This window comes from Apium graveolens, chromosome 4 (assembly GCF_009905375.1).
Source record: "Apium graveolens cultivar Ventura chromosome 4, ASM990537v1, whole genome shotgun sequence".
NCBI lineage: Eukaryota > Viridiplantae > Streptophyta > Magnoliopsida > Apiales > Apiaceae > Apium > Apium graveolens.
The window spans coordinates 65875677-65894348 of NC_133650.1; the positions used below are offsets into that span (position 1 = coordinate 65875677).

Below are 18672 nucleotides of genomic sequence, written 5' to 3' on the forward strand. Positions count from 1 at the left end.
AGTACAATCCTGACGCTAGCCATGTGATAGAATATGAACCTGTAGAAATTCAGGCAGACCTGTCATTTGTGGAGCAACCTGTCAAATTACTCGATTGGCAAGTAAAGAGTCTTAGGAATAAGTCGGTAAAGTTAGTGAAAGTACTTTGGAGGAACCCAAGGTCGAAGAATCAACTTAGGAGTTAGAATCTGATATGCGTTCCCGGTATCCTCATCTGTTCTCTTAGATTCTGGGGACAGAATCCCTTAAGGGGGAGAGGATGTTACGACCGGCATTTTATGTAATATTATCTGTGGATTTTGTGTGATATTAAAGCCGTAAGTGAATATACTTAATGGTTGTACCTTGTGTGAATGAAAAATTTCTGCATTTTAAATTTGCTTTATGTAGTATATGATTTTTCAAAGCGAGAGTTTATTTATTTCCCCTATTTTTAATTTATAAGGAATATTCTAAACCTTGGAGAAATTTTCTTTTAAAAGTTATTTTATTCACAAATTTCAAAAGTGATTTTATAAAATTTCTAAAAATCCAAGATATTTTATGGTATAAATTTTATAATTTTTGAACTTGTATTTTATTTTATAAAAATAAATCTTTACAAATTTTATTGGTTATAATTATCAAATTACATAAGAGACCTTGCATGCAAATCACCCTTCTATTCTTTCAAAGGGCAAATAAGACTTTTCCAACCCCACTAACTCATTTAATTATTACCAAATTACTACATTAGCCTTGCATGCAAAATGGCCTAACTTTAGCTAAAGGACATTTTTGTAAGTTCTCACTTCCACTCATTATTTGTCAACCAAAAAGCATAAAACAAAAGTTTAAGTGGGAGAAGTCATTCCACTCATTCCACACTCCAACACCCCACATATTTTTCTCCTCCCCCTCCCACCCTTGCTCTCGGCCGAGGCCAAATTCCCCACCCCCTTCTATTTTTCAATTCATTCTTCATCTTCCCAAGTGTAAATCTTCTACTTACATTCATCTTATATACTTTCCAAGTGTTTTGTGACTTGGAAGTTGAAGTTCCATGGATACATGTGTAGTTCTTATGTGATCTCCAAAGAGAAACTCTTGATTTTTGTGAATTCAAGAGCTCTCTATGAGATATATTATGTATATGTGCTAACTAAGTGTTTTATGGAGATATCATGCTTTAAAATCCTTTGCATGCTACTGAAATTTCATTATATATTTATGTTTAGCCATGCATGCTAGTTTTAAGACATTAAAATGATGATCAACCATGTTTTGTATGCTACTCTTTTCGAAATCATGTTGTTATGTTTAAAAATCTATAAATTTGAAATATGTGTGCTTAAAATAGATTGTTTCCATGATAAATTTCTTATTAATAGTTAAAAGAAGTTATATTTCATGATTATTAAGGATGAGTAATAGGTGCAAGTCGATTTTGCAAGCATTTAAAACTTTATGCTTAGCCGAAATCTTGTTATGTGTTTTCCATGAGTTGCATGTTATATATTTAGTTGCATGTTGTTGTTTTTGGGCATGGATGATCTCCCCTTCTGTTGAGACACTATTTTAGGACATTAAAACACTAGGTTTGCTTTGGAAAGAGTTGGGTGCTTGGTTTTTAAGTGGGAGTTAAGGTGGAAAGGGATTAGTTGGTGTTTTCATTTTTTTTCCAGATTTGATGCACTAGTTTATGGGGAAGTTTTGAATGAGCATTTATTGTGCACTTTGAGGCCCAAGCCACCAGAAGTTAGTATTGGGAGTATATAAAAGGTTTTAGGAGTTGGTTGGAGGTTTGCATGTCGTTTGGTTAGGTGCACAAGTAGAATCACAAAATCTGTCCAGCAGGGGACAGTTTTGTTGCAACTTAGAAATAGGGAGATTTGACCATGTCATGGGTAGGCCCTCATTAGGCTCTGTTGGGCCTTCGTTATAGGGAGTGTCAGAGAAGTTTTTCCAGCCATAGTTCATAGGATATGAGTTAGAACCATGTGTCACAAGTTAATTCAAGTCAGGGCATTTTCTGCCCAGGAAAACAGGGGAACCTTGGACTTTAAGCTTAGGCCCAAGAAGGCCCAAGCTAGGCCCTTTAGCCACATCAAGTTTGGGAGATGCCCTAAGGTCAGGAGAGTCTTGTGTATCAGTTTTGAAGGAAGAATTGTAGTTTAAGAGTGTCTAATGCACTCAAGAAACCATAGTTGTCATTTTGAATTTTACACCAGTGAGCACTTTCACTTAACACATAGTTTTAGAACACTTAGGAGTGAGATCTAGGTTGACCACCATAGTTGTAAGATAGTATAAGGTCAGTAGAGTAAAAGGCCCAAGTGAGGGTCAATAGGTCTTGGATAGTTTAGTAAAGGCACCTCGAGTTAGGAAGCCAAAATTAGAAAACTTTGTCTAGTTTAGCGATTAAGTGACTAAGTTGGGGGATCGAGATCATCCAAGCCTAGTGTTGCATTATGGTGTATATGGTGTTATTTGGTATTAATATATGATATGTGAGTATATGTGGTATGTGTGTGCAATTATATTTATAAGGTGAATATAAATTAAGTGCATATAGGCCTAAGTGCCATCCGTGTTTAATTTTCGGTTGTAAATAGGTTAAGTTAGTGAGAATATATTATAATGAGGATTATTATTATTTATGTAGGATCTCGAGAAGAGGGTAAACTTGTCATAAAGGTCGAGTGAAGCTTCCAGTTGCTCCTACCAGTCAGACCAGACCAGCCTTTCTCAAGGCAAGTGATTCAACCTATCTTCGTATTCACTGCAATTGTGTAACAAATAGTTCATATATATTGACGCAACTATCCTGAGTCATTTTAATATATTTAAATCAACATATCTTATGTTCATCTTTGAATCATATAGAAATGCCATGAACTCTCGAGTACGTATTGCAAGTAGTTCAAAAGTCTTTTCATGAAAGTTGAATGCGAAGATATAATAAAGAGTTGTTATAATACTTGATTGATCCTCTTGATTAACATGCTAATGATTCCTAAGTATTGATATCTCATCCTGATACTTGAACCCCTATAGAACCTTACCTTGATACCTGAAAGCCATATATTTATCAAAGTTGTCCCTAATGGATTGATACCCCTTTTTCTTATCCTAAAGCTTGACAATTCTGATATATCCTAAGTTAAAGATCATTCTTCATACCTTAACACCCTTAGTATTCATGAAGCTTATCTTCTTGATGATCTAGTACTTGCACCTTGACGAGAAACCATTGCTTTAAGCACAGTTTGACACTACCCCTTCATAATAGGGTTAAATATCAAATTGGTCACTTACTGCGTCCACATATATCAAGTGAGTCACTGATTACAAAACTGACTCAAATGAGTCACTCATTTGAAAATTTATATCAAAAATATCACTCTATCGTTCGTCGAAATTCTTAAATGTGTTATATATTGAGTTTCACACATTTTTTATGAATGATATTACACCCAAATGAAAGATTCTGAGTTTTAGTATTTTAGATAATATTTTAATTTTTTTTAAAATTTATCTACTATTTATTTTTATTTAAATCAAATAAAACAATCAAAAAATTAAAAATAAATAGTTGATAAAATTTTAAAAATCTTGAAATATTATCTAAAATAGTAGAACTCAGAACCTTTCATTTGAGTATAATATCATTCATAAAAAATATGCGAAACATAATATATAATACTTTTAAGAATTTTGATTAACGATAAAATGATATTTTGGATACAAATTTTCAAATGAGTGACTCATTTGAGTCGGTTTTGTAATGAGTGACTCACTTGATATATTTGGACGTAGTAAGTGTCCTACTTGATATTTAACCCCTTCATAATATCCAATAGCCTCACTAAACTTCCTTGTCCAAGTTTTATATATGAAATCCTTTCAGTTACCCTAATAAAGTAAAGTTTAGTGGATCATGACCCTGAGATTTAGTACCATATTTCCCGTGTTTCGAGTTGAACTATAATCCCTTGATAAAAATGTTTACTGTTAAAAGAGATTTTGGTCACAAATCGGCATCAGTTTTTGAAATAAATAAAATGTGGATTTTCAGTCCCAAAGGGGGATAAATGTTTTCTTTGAATAGTGGATCTGGACTGAGACGCGAGTCATTTCCACACTTATTTTAGGCTTAAAAGTTGCCTAGGGATCCCAGTAATGTTTTAGAACCCAGCGAGGTTCGGGATTACTTCGCGGCTGATCACCGGCTGTAATCCGTAGCGTCATAAAATGATTTTGATTAAGATATGATTTTAAAATTGTTTTGATACAAGCAAAATGATGCCATCACCCATAGTTTTATCCCTCGTTATCATTGGTTATGTCTTTCTATTGTCATTCTTTAATGTATATCTCAATTTATGTTTTGTATCATACTGTTTAGCACTTGTTGAGCATCTGGCTCACTCCTTGCTTTACCCTGATATTACAGCTAACAGCTATGGTTAGATTCAAGCAGACTGCCCGTAAGACCTGTGATGCTGATGCTTATGTTCGAGCTCAGGTAGAATAAGAGATAGTAGTTTTGTGTGAGGACTCGCTATTTCAAAACAGTTGTAATAAATGGTAGTGTTGGGCTGTTCCAAACCCTAAACTGTAAGATCTTGGAGTTGGTTATGTTTACTTCTTTTTAAAATGTTGTAATAGTTATATTTAATTTGTTGCTTAAGTTGGGGGCGTGACAGAGCGGATCCCAAAACTCATTTTCAAATTTAAGATCTTCCTTTCGAAGGGGACTTGAATACTCGCTCAAAAATCTAAGGGATTCGGCTCTGTGGTATATTTTATATTCGCAACGTGGTTGCTGTTTTGAGAAAACAATTTGATTACTTGCCCAATGTTCGGGAAGTAAGTCCATCTAATTGAGTCGGCATAAGCGACAGGCCGGGGTACGGTCTATGAAGGTGTAAGAGGCTGGGTGACAGTCCATCCATGCGTGAGTGGCCGGGTAACGGTCTAGCGCGAGGTCCTAATACGGCCAGGGTGATGACCGGAGAGGAATTCATCCATCTACAGTAGAAAAGGTTACTTATTGGTATCTTTTCCTAATCAGCAAGATATGGGGTTTATGCCAAAATTCTTTTCTTTCTAAATTCATTGGATATTACAACTCTGTTCATACTTTATATGACAGAGGTTTTCAGGAAATGTATGAGAGATATATATGGATATATATCGGGACTTAATGAAGTATCTCGTAACTTCATTTCTTTTGAATGATATTTCAAAGATTGAATCTATTCAAATCTTATCTTGTATTCTCATCTATGTGATGAACTTTTGAAACTAATTATAACTTGAACGATGGTAGTTCAAGTAGTATTCGGAAAAGATATAAGTATATTGGAGTATCTTGTAACTTCATCTTTTCAACTTATATCTGGTTAATGATTATCTTATGCATGACAAAGATTTTTACAAAAACGTTGAGACAAGCTTAGATATATGAGATCACCTTGCACCGATATTTTTATACAGTTATAAAATGGAACTCTGTGTACATTATACATGTCAGAGGATTTCAAAGATTTTGAGTAGTATATATGTATATATATACTGAATATTTTGCGACTTGTCGCGTTAAGATATCAACTTGATTCATTTCTTCTTGACCAAGACTTTCATGAGTACTATGAGAATGCTCATATATTGTTAATTATTATACATATTATTTCGGTGGGCTTGCTTTCTTCTTTCATCACACAACAATAGATAGACAAGATGAACATGACCAAGCTCCCAATTCGCGAGCGGATAGGAAACATTCCGCAGTTTCCTGTAGGCGTTGATGCCACTATAGCCGAGGTAGTAACTACCAATAGGCTAGGTTTTCAACTGTTGATGTACCAGACTTATGTATATTTATGAATTGTAATAATGGCAAGGAATATGTAAATTTATTCAGAAACCCTTTTAAGGTGTAATGGTTTATAATTGTGGAATAAAATGACTTGTATTATTTTTGGTATTCATCTCCGAGACTATAACTTGTGGTGTGTGTGTGTATATTGTGGGGTCACAGTATGTAGTAGTTGGTTGTTTATTAAGATTAAGTGTTATTAAGGGAAATGGAACTCGTGACAACCCGGATCCCCGACCCCGGATTTGGGGGTGTTACAACTATCACCAATTTGATAAATGGCTGTTCTGAGAGCTTGAATTGATGTTCTTTCAAGTCCATCACCAAGTCTGACAACTCTAGGATGTGAAGAGTTTTCATTATAACATAAGCATCTTCCTTTCAGAATAACTTCCACTTTAGCAGAGTTTTTCAGCATATGAATTTCTCTTCCATCACCTTCAGTAATCATTGGTATATATTGAGAAGTCTTTGTACCAAAGATTCTAAGTAGATCTCTTATAGCTTTCAAAATGTATTCTGACCATCTTCTTGTAACATCAGATTTTACTTCCAGAAGATAGTGAATATGTTGAAGCTCTCTGACAGACTTCTTTAGCACATCAGTATCAGTTAGTCTGTAAGTTAGTCCATCATTGAGAAATAAAATCAATTTCTCCTTTAGATTATCCATATCATGAGCATCTATCACGATTTGAGCAGACAACACTTTGTCAAGGTGCTTTTGTTTAATTTGTTCATATGGTTTGTCTGTCAATATGAAAGGATCTCTGAGAGTAACTTCTACTCCTGTTTGTATCTTCTCTTCATCATAACCTAATCCAGCTCTATCTCTAGGTTGCTTGGATCTCAACCCAAATGTTGCGAGTTGATTCATCATAAGATTGGATTTTGGTTCAACTAGAGTAGCTTTCTGTTAGGGCGGAAACACGCGCTAATAATACATGCAAGTATACGCGTTCGCAAGTAATATAGAATACTTTCTAGTTCGTTCCCACAGAGACTCAGACTAATTATGTTCAATTAACACTCACTCACCAATGTATAATTAATTCTCAATGTTAAGATAATAACACTTAGTTTTGATTAACTAATTATTAACTATAATTAACTATGAGAATTAAGCACTTAATTGACACTTGAATTAACAATATTAAAACACACATGAGATCACAACTTCATTACTACTTCCCTCAATAGTCATTGTTATTACCCTTAGCATGTAATAGTGATTATATTAATCGAACAACACGAAACTGATAAAAGCCAACTTTTATTGTACTAATACCATTCTACCAAACATCCACAATTAAGATAGAAGTTGAATATGCTTCAATTATGTTGAGACCCTATATGTCTACAGAATTTGACAACATAATGATTTAAGCACAAGTTATTCCTTATGATTACACAGGGCAAGTAAAACGGTTAGAGTTACCCACTAATCATGCATACATATATATGAACCTATGCTAGCATGGCAAGTTCTAAACCTCAAGATCCACCGTCGCTTCACAAGAGATTAACACCCTATCTTACATGTTCGCGACACACATAAGACGAATAAACACAACCAATACTAGATATTATACAATCATCACACACTAAAGTATTAAACAACTAACTAAAGAATTCCATAGCAAATCCGTTACGACCCCATGATTACGATTAGCCCATGATAGAACTCATCGTCACCATGGGTTCATATGAAAACATGATAATAACACATGAGAATAATTAAAACTACTTATATTAAACCAGAGTACGTCACAAGAGTAAATAGGTTAAAAGTAAAGAAAACTAGCATCCAACATTACAACGAAATAAAGAATCACAAGAAAATATGCTTCCTCTTCGTTGCAATGTGCTAAAACGGTCTTCTTCCTTATCTCCTTGCTCCTCGATTAATACTACGATTCAACACTATGTGAAACGTCTCTGAAGAGTACTTATATAGGAGTCCCACAAAACCCAACTATCTCAGAAGTTGGAAGCTTAACAGAATCAGGAGTCTAAAATAATTATTTTAAATTTTCGTCCCTGAGCGGCCGCTCAGCATTCCTGAGTGGGCGCTCAGCTTCCTGAGCGGTCACTCAGCAGAGCTGAGCGGGCGCTCAGACCCCTTCTGGAAAATGCTCTGTTTTTGCTCCCGTTCTTTGCTGTATTCTGCTCCTATCTTCCCACTTGCAATGCCAAACACACGTCAAGGCTTATTATTGATGAAATCTCTCCACAAACGCCAGTAATACCCTGAAATGCACAAACACTAGAAAAACGCATTAAATACACAAAATACTTGATTTCAAGACATCAATTCAAGCCATTATAAGACGTTCTAAGTGGTATAAAATGCCACTTATCACACCCCCAAACTTAAATCGATGTTTGTCCTCAAGCGTCACAGACTCAAAAACAAAACAAAAATATGCATGAATACAATCTATATGAATGCAGCGATCCCCCTTACTACGACCAAACCAACCAACTTACGACATCTCAACAAATGCAATTAGGCGAATAAAGATCAATCAAATCATGCAAACTAACATACAACCGGAAATGTGGTGTGTGCGGACGCTTAACAGATATGCTTCGAAACTAGATCAATTATTATAACTCGACTATCCTCAACGTAATCACATGATTATACGAAGAATAAAATTCTAGGCACAAAATGACTTATAACACTTCAAGATTACTGGAGCTTATTACGGAATCATGCTTTTTATTTAACACAACACACAAATGCTTATTTGACCGTGCAATGAGTGAGGTCCACAAAAGACTTATGCAATGGCATCCATGTAGCGAGCTTTAGGTTAGCGGATCCCAGACTATAAAAGCCTTAGGTCACTAGGCACAAAGTCCCCTAAAAACTTAATAACTCGAATACCAAAGAGCCCACTCGTGATCAATTATGCATTAACTCTCTATTTTTTTTTCTTTTTTTCTTTTTTTCTATTTTGTTCTCTTTTTTTTCTATATTTTTTTTCAAAATTTCTGAGCAAGTGCGTTTCGCTCCATCTTGCTCAACCCTAGACTACTCGTATAAAAATACGAGCCGGCTACTAGCCATTTGACGCCTAGCCACAATTAGCAATGAATTCCAATTTTTACTCCAATTTTTCTTTTCATGTCTTTTATCACTAAGAACCTATTATAAATTCTAAGCATAATCAATAGATTAACCTTGAAAACCATCAAACCATGACAACAATCTAGTCCTTAAGCATTCTCTAAGACTTAGTGAAATTACAAGTGTTTCTAGCATGCACGTCAACCTACAAGACTCAACATCACTTTAACGCTATCACTACACTTGCGTCAACATCATAAATCAATTGGTAAAGCAACACAAAAGGGATCATGGTATATGCATGAGCTACATGACATGGTAAATAGAGCTATAAAATAAAAAAAAAACTATATGACAAAAATATGAAATTATATGAACTAAACTATCATGAATATGCAACTATATGACACTCATGGTATATGCATGAGCTACATGACATGATAAATAGAGCTATAAAATAAAAAAAAACTATATGAAAAAATGTGCAATTATATGACACACACATAAAATATTCCTTAACTACCACCCCCAAACTTAAAATCTTCACTGTCCCCAATGAAGGTAGTAGAAAGGAACACAGGGTATACCTACTCGGAGAGATCATCATCATCACCCTCAGAGGGTGGAGTATCAAGAGGCGGATACGCAGAGTCCTCACCAAAAACGGGCCACTGAATGTCAGCTCCAAGGCCTCTAAAAGCAGTCCCAAGTGCAAGGGTGAGCTCTTGAGCAAACCTGCTCTGCGTCTCGTACATAGAATCCATCCTCCTCGACAGCCTCCTATATCGGGCATCAGCCATCCCAGCACCCTCCTGAGCTCTAGAAGAACCTGCCTTATCACGCCCTGGTCTCGCCATGGTAGCACCGCGTGCTGGACGCCCTCTCGGAAGACGATAACCCAGCCCATGCTCCTCGGGCTCTCCACCAGTCCACTCCTGCATCACATTCAGAGTCCCGGAATCAATAGGAGCGGTCGGTAGATGCACTGCTCATGAGACGACCACTGAACTCCCACTGCTCGGCAAAGCTTAGTAACAATGGATGCATAAGGGATGTTCATGTGCTTAGCTCCTCTCAAAAACTTCAAAATTCCTTGGTAGATGAACTCACCAAGGTCCACATAGTACTCCTCATTCAAAATACCCCATAACAACCGTGCTCACTCAACTGTAACCTCATGTGCATGTGAAGTAGGCAGAATATTAGCACAAATAAAGGCATTCCATGCACGGGCATACCTATTCATCGTAATCGCCGAAAAACGGCGATACTCGTTAGTCCCAGTCTTGAAAGTCCAAACCGTGCCCAGTCTACAGAGAGTAGCACAAATCAAATTCAAGTCAAAATCTTCAGCAGTCTTCTCGTTCCAATTCTCTTCTGTGGGCTTCCTCTTTCGCTGCCCAATCACACAGCGAATCGCCTCAGGGTGATAATCCACAGTCATCCCCCGCACAACAGAAACCCATTCTTTTCAGCCTTCACATTCGCATAGAACTCGCGAACCACGCTCATCGGAACTGCCTCTGGTGACTCACAAAAAGCAATCCAACCCTTCTCTGCAATCATTGGCAACAACTCACCATCCCTCCCCGATGGTAAGAATCATCTCTCCTTCAAAATCGGCTTATCCAGAAGCCTAATATACTCCTCCTCAGCAGCCCTATCAAACAAACGAGGCCTCGCAGCAGTACCCCTTGAAGAATCAGTAGTAGGAACAGTGCTGCTGCTATCAATAGTCCTGGATCTCTTGGGTGCCATCGAAATTGAGAAAAAGTGTTTAAGATTTGTGTTTTTGAATATGGGAGAGAGTTTAAGGTTTGAAAGTGTGTGGGGGAGTATATGGAATAGTTGTATGTATATAGGGTAAAATTTGATTATAAGTGGGTTTGAGGGTTAAAAACGTGGGTAATGGGAAGATAATTCGTGGGTAGTGGGGCTGTGTTTTGATTTTTGATTTTTCTGATTTTTTTGGATTTTTATAAGGCTTAAAAAAAATTCTGCCAGTCGGGCCCTGAGCGGTCGCTCAGCAGAGCTAAGAGGGCCCTCAGGGGTCTTCTGGAAAAATAATTTTCTTGCCCTGTTTTTCTGATTTTTTTGTGGTTTTGGATAGGTTACTAACTTCTAAGGGTTCCTGTAACAACAAATTATGGGTTGCCTCCCAAGAAGCGCTTCTTTTTCGTCATTAGCTTGACGTAGTGTACCTTAATCAAGTTGACAATAAAACGGCACTAACCACTTCCCGGTTTTCCATGTCCCCATAATAATGCTTCAAATGCTGACCATTAACCTTGAATGCTTGGTCCAGATTATTCTCAAAAATCTCCACCGCTCCTTGTGGAAACACAGTTTTGACAATAAAAGGTCCAGACCACCTTGATTTCAACTTTCCAGGAAAAAGTCGGAGATGAGAGTTGAATAAAAGAACTTGCTGCCCCAGCACAAATGACTTAGGATATAGCTTCCTGTCGTGCCACCTTTTTACTTTTTCCTTGTACATTTTGTTGTTCTTGTACGCTTGGAGTCGAAATTCATCAAGTTCATTTAGCTGAAGCATTCGCTTCTTTCCAGCTGCATCTAGATCCAGGTTCAACTTCTTCAACGCCCAATAGGCCTTATGCTCAAGCTCCGCAGGTAAATGACATCCCTTACCATACACAAGTTGAAACGGGGACATCCCAAGTGGAGTCTTGTATGCTATTCTGTAAGCCCAAACAGCTTCATCGAGCTTTAAAGACCAATCTTTCCTTGACGGACAAATAACTTTCTCTAGAATGCGCTTGATCTCTCTATTACACACTTCCGCTTGACCATTCGTTTGCGGATGATAGGCAGTAGCCACACGATGATTCACATTGTAGCGCTGCATCATAGAAGTGAACTTACGGTTGCAGAAATGTGACCCTTCATCACTTATGATTACTCGTGGCGTTCCAAACCTTGTGAAAATCTGCTTATGAAGAAAATTCAACACTACCCTTGCATCATTCGTCGGTAGAGCCTTGACTTCTACCCATTTTAAGACATAATCGACTGCCAGCAAGATGTACTGATTATTGCAGGATGAGACAAATGGTCCCATGAAATCGATTCCCCAAACATCAAAGACCTCGACTTCAAGCATCACATTTAATGGCATCTATCCTTCCTCGTGAGATTCCCCACTCTTTGGCAACGATCACACCTTAAAACGAACTGATGAGCATCCTTAAATAAAGTAGGCCAGAAAATGCCTGCTTGTAGAATACGAGCTGCCGTCTTCTCACCACCATAAGTCCACCATAAACTATGGAGTGGCAGTCTCGTAATATCCCCTCCGTCTCACAGAACGGGATACATCTCCTGATGAACTGGTCAGCTCCCTATCTAAACAAATACAGTTCATCCCACATATACCACTTCACCTCATGCAGAAACTTCTTTTTTTTGAGCTGTATTCATATTAAGAGGCATTATATTGCTGATAAGATAGTTCACAATATCTGCGAACCATGGCTCTTCCTCCTGAACTACGAACAACTTCTCATCCGGAAAAGATTCGTTGATCAATGTCTTATCATGTGAAGTAGAATCGATATTCTCCAATCTAGAGAGAGGGTCAGCTACTTGATTCTCAGTACCTTTTGGATCCTTGATCTCTAACTCAAATTCTTGTAGCAAGAGCACCCAACGAATGAGTCTAAGCTTCGAATCCTTCTTGGAAACCAAATAGCGAATGGCCGCATGATCAGTGAACACTGTCACCTCTATCTCAAGCAAATAAGATCGAAATTTTTCGAAACCAAAGATTATAGCCAAGAGCTCCTTCTCAGTAGTGGTGTAGTTCATTTGAGCTCCATTTAAAGTCTTACTAGCATAGTAGACCACATAAAAGAGATTATTCTTGCGCTGCCCAAGAACTGCGCCCACCGCATAATCACTCGCATCACACATCATCTCAAAAGGCTCTGTCCAATCAGGTGCCGTAATAACTGGTGCAGTTATCAAACTCTTATTGAGAGTCTCGAATGCCGTCAAGCATTCATCATCAAATTTGAAAGGCACATCCTTCTCGAGCAAGTTGCACAACGACTTAGATATCTTCGAAAATTCCTTGATGAAACGCCGATAAAAACCCGCATGACCAAGAAAACTACGGATTCCTTTCACAGAAATAGGTGGTGGAAGATTTTCAGTGAGTCCTACCTTGGCTTTGTCCACCTCAAGACCCTTGCTAGAGACCTTATGCCCAAGAATAATGCCTTCACGCACCATAAAGTGACATTTTTCCCAATTGAGCACCAAATTAGTTTCCACACACCTTTTGTGCACTGTACGAAGATTATTCAAACATTCATCATATGAATGTCCAAAGACGGAGAAGTCATCCATGAACATCTCGACATTATTTCCAATCATATCAGAGAATATAACCATCATACATCTCTGAAAAGTGGTCGGTGCGCCACATAAGCCAAACGAAACTCTGCGAAAAGCAAACGTGCCAAATGGACAAGTGAAGGTAGTCTTTTCTTGATCCTCTGGTGCAATACATATCTGATTATACCCCGAATAACCATCCAGAAGACAATATTACCCATGACCGGCCAACCTGTCAAACATCTGATCAATAAATGGAAGAGGGAAGTGATCCTTCCTTGTGGCCTTGTTCAACTTTCTATAGTCCATGCATACCCTCCATCCTGTGACTGTTCGAGTGGGGATGAGCTCGTTCTTCTCATTTTTTCCTACCACAGTAATACCTCTTTTCTTAGGTACACATTGCATGGGGCTCACCCAAGAACTGTCAGAAATAGGATAAATGATTCCTGCATCCAGCCACTTCAGAATTTCTTTCTTCACCACTTCTTTCATGATAAGATTAAGTCTTCGCTGTTGCTCAACAGTCAGCTTACTACCTTTCTCTAGCAGAATTTTATGCATGCAGTATGAAGGGCTGATCCCTTTGATGTCTGCTATTGTCCATCCGACAGCCGATTTAAATTCTCTCAAGATCCTCAAGAGCTTGTCCTCCTCACTACCTGAAAGGTCAGATGCAATAATAACAGGTAAAGTAGATGCATCACCTAAAAAAGCATACCTCAAATTTTCAGGCAATGGTTTAAGCTCCAAGGTAGGTGCTTCCTCAATAGATTATTTGAGCTTTCCTTCAGCATTTTTGAGGTCAGAAGTACCAAGAAATTCAAATGGCATGTCTAGCTTTCTCCTCCAAGGAGAAGCATTTAGATATTGTAGTTCCTCATTGCCATCATCATCCTCACTGTCAAAATTCCCTACTAAGGCTTTCTCTAATGTATCAGACATTAGCATATGATCAAGTTCTAAAGTAACTGCAGAAGCAATCAAATCCACCTTTAAGCACTCCTCGTCTTCTGTAGGGAATTTCATCACTTTGAATACATTAAATATCACATCCTGATCCTGCACTCGCATAGTAAGTTCACCTTTCTGCACATCTATTAAGGTACGGCTTATAGCCAAGAAAGGTCTCCCCAAAATGATGGGAATCTTCTTATCTTCCTCAAAATCCAGAATAACAAAGTCTGCAGGAAAGAAGAGCTTATCCACCTTTACTAGCACATCCTCCACTATGCCTCGTGGGTATGTAATAGAACGATTAGCCAATTGTAGAGACATGTAGGTGGGCTTTGGATCAGTTAAATTCAACTTTTTGAAGATAGACAATGGCATCAGATTGATGCTTGCTCCCAAATCACACAGGCACTTGTCAAAAGACAACTTGCCAATGGTGCAAGGAATGGTGAAGCTACCTGGATATTTAAGATTTGGAGGTAATTTTTGTTGCAGCATAGCACTGCACTCTTCCGTTAGAGCAACTGTCTCAAGGTCATCCAATTTCACCTTCCTTGAAAGAATACTCTTCATAAATTTCGCATAACTAGGCATTTTCTCCAGAGCCTCAGCGAAAGGTATATTGATGTGAAGTTTCTTGAACACCTCCAGAAACTTACCGAACTGCTTATCCAGTTTTTGTTGTTGCAATATCTTAGGGAAAGGTGGTGGAGGATAGAGCTGTTTCTCCCCTGTATTACCCTCAGGCAGAGTGTGTTCAACAATAGTCTTCCTTGGTTCCGCCGCTTTCTCCTTTTTCTTAGCTTCTTCATCACCAACTTCAGCTTCTCCGTCTTTTGCTTTTTCAGCATCATCAACTTTTCCAGACCTTAAGGTAATAGCCTTGACTTGCTCTTTAGCTTCCTTCCTGCCTGGCACTTCAGTATCACTGGGAAGTATGTCAGGTTGACGATTGAGCACTGCATTGGCTATTTAACCGATTTGATTTTCCAAGGTCTTGATAGAAACAACCTGACTTTTGCACAACAGCTTGAGTTCCTCGAAATCATCACTAGAAGGTGGAGTTGCACCTCCTTGTTGAGGATATGATTGCCATTGAGTATAATACTGTGGTTTCTGGAATCCAGGCAGATTAAACTGTTTACTTACGCCTTGCTGATATGGTTGCTCAATAGCATTCTGATTATTACTCCAGCTGAAATTTGGATGATTTCTGTTATTAGGATAATAAGTAGCTGGCACAGGCTGCTGCGGTCGCTGATAATTGTTCACATAATGAACAGATTCATTAACAAGAGAACATTGATCCGTAGCGTGAGAACCTGCACAAAGCTCACAGACCATAGCTATCTGATTGACTCCATAGGTGGCTAAAGAATCGACCTTCATAGACAGCGCTTGGAGCTGAGCTGCAATAGTTGTAGTTGCATCAACTTCCAGAATACCTGCTACCTTCCCAGGCATCATCCTTTAAGTTGGGTTCTGATGCTCCTTTGCAGCCATAGTCTCAATAAGATTATATGCCTCAGTATAGCTTTTGGCCCACAAGGCACCTCCAGCTGCTGCATCGAGCATGGGCCGAGATTGGGCCCCCAAACCATTATAGAAACCAGTGATCACCATCCAATTAGGCATACCATGATGTGGACACTTTCTCAACATCTCTTTGTAGCGCTCCCAAGCTTCGCACATAGATTCTGTAGGTTGCTGCGCAAACTGAGTAAGAGCACTCCTCATAGCCGCAGTTTTCGCCATTGGATAGAACTTCACTAGAAACTTCTGCGCAAGATCTTGCCAAGTAGTGATCGACCCAGCTGGTTCAGAATGTAGCCAGTCCTTAGCTTTATCCCTCAGTGAGAATGGGAAAAGCCTCAGCTTGATAGCCTCATCAATCACACTATTATATTTGAAAGTACTACAGATCTCGACAAAATTCCTGATGTGCATGTTGGGGTCTTCAATCGCAGCACCTACGAAAGAAACAGAATTCTGCACCATCTGAATGATGCCCAGCTTGATTTCAAAGTTATTGGCCTCAATAGCCGGGTGCATGATGCTAGACTGAATGTCATCAATTTTAGGCCGAGAAAAGTCCATAAGAGCTGGATCTGCTGGAACTATACGATCACCCATGATTACTGGCTCTTTCTGCTCACTTCCTGAATCCGAATATTCAAAATTTATCTTCTCTGGAATATCAAGAACTTTGTCTGTCTCCTCAGCCGTATCTAAAGTCCTCTTGCAAGTACGAGAACGTGTTTGCATAAATGCTCGCTGTACCTAAAACACAACCGGAAACAATAAGTAACACGTCTTAATCAATGAGTCCTAATGACCACTGATGGTAAGTACATAAACTAAACAAATACGCCGAGTCCCCGGCAGCGGCACCAAAAACTTGTTAGGGCGGAAATACGCGCTAATAATACACGCAAGTATACGCGTTCGCAAGTAATATAGAATACTTTCTAGTTCGTTCCCACAGAGACTCAGACTAATCATGTTCAATTAACACTCACTCACCAATGTATAATTACTTCTCAATGTTAAGACAATAACACTTAGATTTGATTAAATAATTATTAACTACAATTAACTACGAGAATTAAGCACTTAATTGACACTTGAATTAACAATATTAAAATACACATGAGATCATAACTTCATTACTACTTCCTTCAATAGTCATTGTTATTACCCTTAGCATGTAACAGTGATGATATTAATCGAACAACATGAAACTGATAAAAGCCAACTTTCATTGTACTAATACCATTCTACCAAACATCCACAATTAAGATAGAAGCTGAATATGCATTAATTATGTTGAGACCCTATATGTCTACAGAATTTGACAACATAATGATTTAAGCACAAGTTATTCCTTATGATTACACTGGGCAAGTAAAACAGTTAGAGTTACCCACTAATCATGCATACAAATACATGAACCTATGCTAGCATGGCAAGTTCTAAACCTCAAGATCCACCGTCACTTCACAAGAGATTAACACCCTATCTTACATGTTCATGACGCACATAAGACGAATAAGCATAACCAATACTAGATATCATACAATCATCACACACTAAGGTATTAAACAACTAACTAAAGAATTCCATAGCAAATCCGTTACGACCCCATGACTACGATTAGCCCATGATAGAACTCATCGTCACCATGGGTTCATATGAAAACATGATAATAAAACACGAGAGTAATTAAAACTACTTATATTAAACTAGAGTACGTCACAAGAGTAAATAGGTTCAAAGTAAATAAAACTAGCATCCAACGTTACAACTAAATAAAAAATCATAAGAAAATATGCTTCCTCTTCGTTGCGATGTGCTAAAACGGTCTTCTTCCTTATCTCCTTGCTCCACGATTAATACTATGATTCAATACTATGTGAAAAGTCTCTGAAAACTACTTATATAGGAGTCCCACAAAACCCAGCTATCTCAGAAGTTGGAAGCTTAACAGAATCAGGAGTCTAAAATAATTATTTTAAATTTCCGTCCCTGAGCGGCCGCTCAGCTTCATGAGCGGTCGCTCAGCAGAGCTGAGCGGGCGCTCAGACCCCTTCTGGAAAATGCTCTGTTTTTGCTCCCGTTCTTTGCTGCATTCTGCTCCTATCTTCCCACTTGTAATGCCAAATACACGTCAAGGCTTATTATTGATGAAATCTCCCCACAAACGCCAGTAATACCCTGAAATGCACAAACACTAGAAAAACACATCAAATACACAAAATACTTGATTTCAAGACATCAATTCAAGCCATTATAAGACGTTCTAAGTGGTATAAAATGTCACTTATCAATTTCTTCCATAACAACTTCTTCTTATCAGCAATTGCCATCTTTTCCAAATCAACTTGATCAGAATTTGTTGTTTCTTCTGTAACTTGTTGTTCTTCATTCTGAACAACTTAAGCAATGCCAGAGGTTGTTTTAGATTCTTCAATTATCTTTCTTCTCTTTAGAATTTGAACAGTTTCATCTTCTATCAAATCATCATCATGTATTGTAGTTTGATAGACTGGAACGGAAGAACTTATCTTTTTCTCAATCCTAAAAGGTTCACCAACCTTTTCTTTTCCTTTTGACTTAGGATCAATCTCAGTTTATGATCTAGTCTTGGACTTTGATGTCTCAGAATTTGACTTTTCCCTGATCACAATGCCTTGTTCCTTAAGTCTTGGAGGTTTTTTTGCATCAGAAGCTTTAGACTTAAGATTTGTCTTCTCAGGTGCAAATCTAGCTTCTTCCTCCTTGAGAGTTTCCATATTCATTCCTGGATTTTGTTTCGGAAATAATCTTCTAGCTATCTCCTCATCAAGTATCTGGATTTTACGATCTTTGTAATAAACAGTAGTTTGCTTCCCCTTTAGCTTCAGAGTTTGTAAAAACTTCTGAG

General features: G+C 38.0%; 1 non-coding gene across 1 annotated transcript; it reads left to right on the forward strand.

The window, feature by feature from the left end:
• The first annotated feature begins 15882 nt into the window (after window positions 1-15882).
• LOC141722635 (small nucleolar RNA R71) lies at window positions 15883-15989 on the forward strand. Its single transcript, XR_012575645.1, has one exon. It is a non-coding gene; the product is annotated as a small nucleolar RNA R71 (small nucleolar RNA).
• The last annotated feature ends 2683 nt before the right edge of the window (window positions 15990-18672 follow it).